General features: G+C 38.6%; 1 long non-coding RNA gene across 1 annotated transcript in view; it reads right to left on the reverse strand.

Annotated features, from left to right (window-relative positions):
* Nucleotides 1-1,274: 1,274 nt before the first annotated feature.
* Nucleotides 1,275-5,794, reverse strand: part of LOC107726149 (uncharacterized) — a 19,194-nt gene continuing 14,674 nt past the window's right edge. Inside the window, exon 3 of the long non-coding RNA XR_001638231.1 lies at nt 1,275-1,348. This is a non-coding gene — a long non-coding RNA (uncharacterized LOC107726149). The remainder of the gene's footprint in view (nt 1,349-5,794) is intronic.

The raw sequence follows: 5,794 nt of genomic DNA on the forward strand, positions 1-5,794 counted from the left end.
TATTCCCTACCACTAGATGGCAGACATGTAGTACTTAGATTCTAGACCAAAATTACGTCACGTTCCTATTCAAAGTGTTCGAGGAAATAGCAGAGCAAGTGAGCTATCGTGTCATTGATGCGGAAGCAGTTCAGTTCATAGCGTGCGAGTAAATTGTGAGATTTGTGAGAGAAAATCGCCAAATGGCTAATAAAAAGCTGTACTGTGAGGATGTGTACAAATGTTATTCGCCGATTCTGACTGTGAAGGGGAATATTTGCCTTTTGGAAATGACGATCGGTCATCTAATAATCGCGCTTCTCGCGGTACATTTTTGCAGCGCAATGGTGCCGCCGTGAAAGGCGCGAGTGTTCACGAAGCACAAACACGGCATCACAGTATGTTAAGGGGCGTAACATTTCCGTCACACACTTGAGGCATTCGGCCAATCCCAACGCACTGGATAGCTGGCCAATCACAGCACACCTTGCTTTTTTAGAATGATGAGCTTTGTAAAAATCCCCTTTAACAAGTAAAAAAAATAAAGCTGCAGCCCAGGGCCGGCGCCAGCGCTGCACTGATGAGGGGGCGGCTGAGGTGACGAAAGGGGGTGATGACGATGCACAAAGTAAAAAAAAATAAATAAATACATATGTGGCCCATTCACGTATTTGTCGGACCGTAAACAAACCTGCCCGCTACTATTAGAATACTGGGTTCACACTGATAGTGTTTTGGTCGCGAGACAGGTCAGTGGAAGTTTTTTTTCTTTAAACCGCAAGGTCTAGAGACGTGTTTTTAGAAGCTGAATTTCTTTGAACTTGAGCGCTGTGTTTTAGAATGATGTATTATGCGCAACAAGCTGCTATAAAGACCTGAGTCGAGCGCAGCATTCCGTTAGAACAACTTGAACAGCAACAAACAATAACAATACAGAGAAATAATCAACTAACTATGACCATCTAGCCCTCTATTAAACATGAAATAATTATTTCATCATACCTTTAGCTTACTCCGTAGTGCTGCATTCTTAGTTGAACCGCTTGCACTGAAAGTTTGTGTGTCAGATGTAACAATTATCAGAATCAGAATCAGAATGAGCTTTATTGCCAGGTATGTTTACACATACGAGGAATTTGTTTTCGTGACAGAAGCTTCCACAGTGTAACAGAATGACAGTGACAGAACAAAAAACACAGATAATAAAAAAAATAAAAAAAATAAAATAGAACAAGTAAATAAGGAATAAAAATATATAAATTGACAATTACTAGCCTTAGCACTAAAATGCGAATTTGTGAAACGGACTGTCATAAATTGTTGCTATAGTAGCATCATATTAATGTTAGAAAGCCTATGCATTTGGCAACTGTATTTTTTAAATAAACCATTATATTTCATAAGTACAATCTATTTTCACACTTTGATAGTTGCCCCCTCACGCCCCCCGTGGCGCCTGCCCTGCTGCAGCCATGTCAAATAAACAAAGTTCAGAAAAATGGTATATACTATACTGGTTACACTCGTAATTTCTGTTCCCATCACTTCTAAAATGATGGCATTCCAAGAACGTTGTTTTAAGAATGTTTTCGCTCTACATTATGAGAACATCAGTCAAGTAAAAATAACATCATAAAGACGTTACAAGAACGTTGTTATGAGAACGTTTTCGCTCAACGTTACGACAATGTATTTTAACTATGAAAACAAGAAAAAATAAAGCTGCAGCCATGTCAATTAAACAAATATCAGAAAAATGGTATATACTATACTGGTTACACTCGTAATTTCTGTTCCCATCACTTCTAAAATGATGGCATTCCAAGAACGTTGTTATGAGAACGTTTTCGCTCAACATTATGAGAACATCAGTCAAGTAAAAATAACATCATAAAGACGTTACAAGAACGTTGTTATGAGAACGTTTTCGCTCAACGTTACGACAATGTATTTTAACTATGAAAACTCTGTAAGACTGTTCCAGAAACATTGTCAGGAACGTTTTTTTCTAACATAACGTACAGTTTCTACATAACGTTAGTGAAAGTTATGGGAACGTTCCCTGTTAGCTGGGTAGACATGATCAAGACAATCATTTAAATGCTACAGCCTACCTGAGTATTGTTGCTGACCATGTCCATCCCTTTATGACAACAGTGTTCCCATCTTGTCATGGCTAGTTCCAGCAGAATAACGCGCCATGTCACAAAGCTCAAATCATCTCAGACTGGTTTCTTGAACATGACAATGTGCGCTTTGTCATTGTTTCTGAACTCAGCTGAAATGTATATTTGTATATCATCAGCATAAAAATGATATTTTATGTTATATTTCTGAATATATATTGCCCAAAGAGAGCATTTAATGAAAATAAAACTGGCACAAGAATTGATACTTGGGGAACACCATATAATATGTAACTGAAATGTATATTTGTATATCATCAGCATAAAAATGATATTTTATGTTATATTTCTGAAATATATTGCCCAAAGAGAGCATTTAATGAAAATAAAACTGGCACAAGAATTGATACTTGGGGAACACCATATAATATGTAATGTCTTTGATATACAGTCACCAAAAATTGCCTTTCTGTAATATACAGTTGCAATCAAAATTGTTCAACCCCTCAGAGACTGCAGTACTTTACAAATACAAGCCTTTCTGGAAATCCAGATTTTTTTTTCAAAAATTGCATCTATAACAGTTTACTGGGATATTGAAAGTGATAATGTCAATATATAATGTAATATTTTTGAGTTATAGGATTTTTTTAATAACACAGCTGTCATAATTATTCAACCCCTATTCAACATTGCTGTTTTTAAGTCACTTTTTTGTATGGTGGGGAACAAAACACAATTAAGCCTTTAGAAACTCTATTTAAAAACAGAATTAGCTTGAGCTTTTACACATACATAAAATTAGCCCATGCATGTGCTGACGTGAGTAGCAAACATGCAAATTCAACAGAGCTATAGAAGAAATGGGGCTAGTGTGCATGTCTGAGGTATAGACGCGTTTTGTTAGGGCTCCTCTCCAAGGCCTCGACAAAGTTATTATTTTGCCGTGTTTTCTTTAGTTTTAGGCCATTAAAGTGTGTCTACATTTTACGCATTTAATGTGAACTTTTGTCTCGACTCAATAATGCCGAAGCCAAATGCCTCCAACAAAGTTAAGAACACTGACGACCAAGTTTCCGGAGCTAACGCTAAAGCTAAAGCTAAAGCTAGCTCGCTTGACACGTCTGAAAAAATACCGGATACCGCTTATGCTATGTGCAAGGAGATATACAAAGAGATGTCCGAGTCAATCTTGCAGGGAGTTAACGCCCGCTTTGATGCTTTTGAACTCAATTTCCAGAAGCTTGTGACGTCGCAGGCCGAGCTACAGGTCCGTGTCAATCAAAAATAATTTTGATTGAATCAAGAGCTGGCTACGAACGACTTTGAGGCACGGATACAAGAGTTGGAAACCAGGAACTCAGAGCTTTCTAAACAAAATAGTCAGCTCCGTGCTAAAGTGTTGGATCTAGAAGCTCGGTCAAGAAGACATAATATTAAGATCGTGGGGATACAAGAGGGCGAGGAGGAGGGTAAACCCACTGAATTTGTTTCTAGGCTGATTCCCCAACTGCTCGGAGAAGATATTTTCCTCACCCGGTTAAAGTAGATCGAGCGCATCGTTCTCTTCAGCCTAAACCGGCAGTTGGTGAGAAGCCGCGCACAATCCTGGCACGCATTCACCACTTTCAAGAGAGGGAGCTGATTCTGCGTCGCGGGAGAGTGCAACCACTCGAATACAAGGGCAAAAGGGTCCTGATTTTTCCTGATTATACCACCGAGGTGATGTCTCAACAAAATGTCTTTCGGGACGTGATGCAAACCTTGCGCAAAAAGGGAATTAAGTTCCCGCTGCGGTACCCAGCCAGGCTGCAAATCCATCAACACAGAGCGGAGGCAGCTACAGTTTTTGAAGATCCGACGGAGGCAGCGCGATTCGTGGAAAGGTGCGGTGTGAACTAAGGAAAGTAAACTCAACTATGTTCGAACATTAGCCTATTATACTTTGCTGCTGGCGTGCCTACGTACACTTGGGACTCAGAGCTGCAGCCTGTAGCCGTTACGAATAAATAGGGCACTGAGACTTAATCAAGATCATATGGTGGTCTGATTTTATTTTTATTTATTTATTTACTTTTATTTTATTATTGGCTTTTTGATTGTGTAACTTCGTTTTTAAATTATTTTTTTCTATATACAGTATGTTTGTTATATAGCCGCGGGGAGGGGTTTTCCTTTCCCTTGAGATTATGATTTTGCTAAATGCCCGGCAGCTCATTTTTGGATGGAATTGGGAGTTTTGTGTCTGGTTTGGGTAGACACAATGAAGGGTGGGGTAAGTTGTGGGCTATTGTTCTTGTTGTCTCGGACCTGTTTGTCATTTTCTCATTTACTATTTCCTAATTTGTATTTTTTACTGTTTTGTTCAGGTTTTTTGCAATGTTTTTCTTTCATGCTGCTAATCATTTTATGCTACCAAAGGTGTATGCCCATTCTAATATCATCCTTTTTTCTCTTTCCATATGCAGAGGTCTTCTGGTAGAGTACTGACTGGGGGTAGGAATGTGACATTAGTCTCTTGGAATGTTAAGGGGCTAGGACATGCTATAAAGAGAGAAAAAGTATTTAGGCACCTTAAATCATTATCAGCAGATGTGATTTTTCTACAGGAGACCCATATTAAAGCAACTGAGCAGCGTAGGTTGCGTTGCAGTTGGATATCTCAAGTTTATCAATCACCATTCACTTCTCATGCACGTGGGGTGGCCATTCTCTTTCGGAAAAATATTCCATTTCAATTTTCTTCTATGGCTACTGATCCTTATGGCAGATACATTATTGTTTCTGGTACCATAAATTCTTTCCCGTTGACTTTCTTAAATATCTACAGTCCAAACACTGACGATCCTAATTTTTTCAAGAAGGTTTTTGACTTACTTCCTGATGGCAATAATTACAATATAATAATCGGGAGATTTAAATTGTTATTTAGATCCTTATTTAGACAGACTATCCACTCGTCCACCCACAGGAATTGCATCAGTACAAGTTTTAAATAACCTGCTTAATTGCAGAAATTTTGTGGATATTTGGAAAATTCAGCACCCTGCTGACAGAGATTATTTGTACTATTCGCATGTCCACAAATCTTATAGTAGAATAGATAATTTTTTGGTTGATTCAGTTAATTTAGCATGTTATTGATATCAGGTACCACAGCATATTGATCTTCGATCACAGCCCCCTTACCATGTCCATCGACCTATCTCTCCCTAAGCGATCTTATTCTTGGCGTTTTAATCCATCTCTGCTTACTGACAGTAAATTCGTAGAACACATTACCATCAAGTTGAAAGAGTTTATGGAGTTTAATGACAACTGGGAGGTGTCAGATTCTATACTTTGGGAGACATTAAAGGTGGTTATGCGCGGGCATGTTATTTCTTACGAATCTGCTGCCAAGAAAGAAAGAGAGAAACAACTTTTAAAGATACAAAGTGTTCTTCCTACTCTTGAATTGGCGTATCAGGTGTCAAAATCATCTGACGACTATAATAAGATACTGAAGCTTAAGTATGAATACAGCTGCATTCTTGGTGGTCAAATAAACAACCTCTTTTTGAGAATGAGGCAGAGGCATTTCGAAATGGGAGATAAGCCTGATAAGCTCTTGGCACAACAACTTAAAGGGGCTCAAGCTTCCAGGTCAATCTATTGCATTAAGTCTAAGGATGGCACACTGTTAACTG

This window comes from Sinocyclocheilus rhinocerous, unplaced genomic scaffold, assembly GCF_001515625.1.
Source record: "Sinocyclocheilus rhinocerous isolate Xijiao unplaced genomic scaffold, SAMN03320098_v1.1 scaffold1990, whole genome shotgun sequence".
NCBI lineage: Eukaryota > Metazoa > Chordata > Actinopteri > Cypriniformes > Cyprinidae > Sinocyclocheilus > Sinocyclocheilus rhinocerous.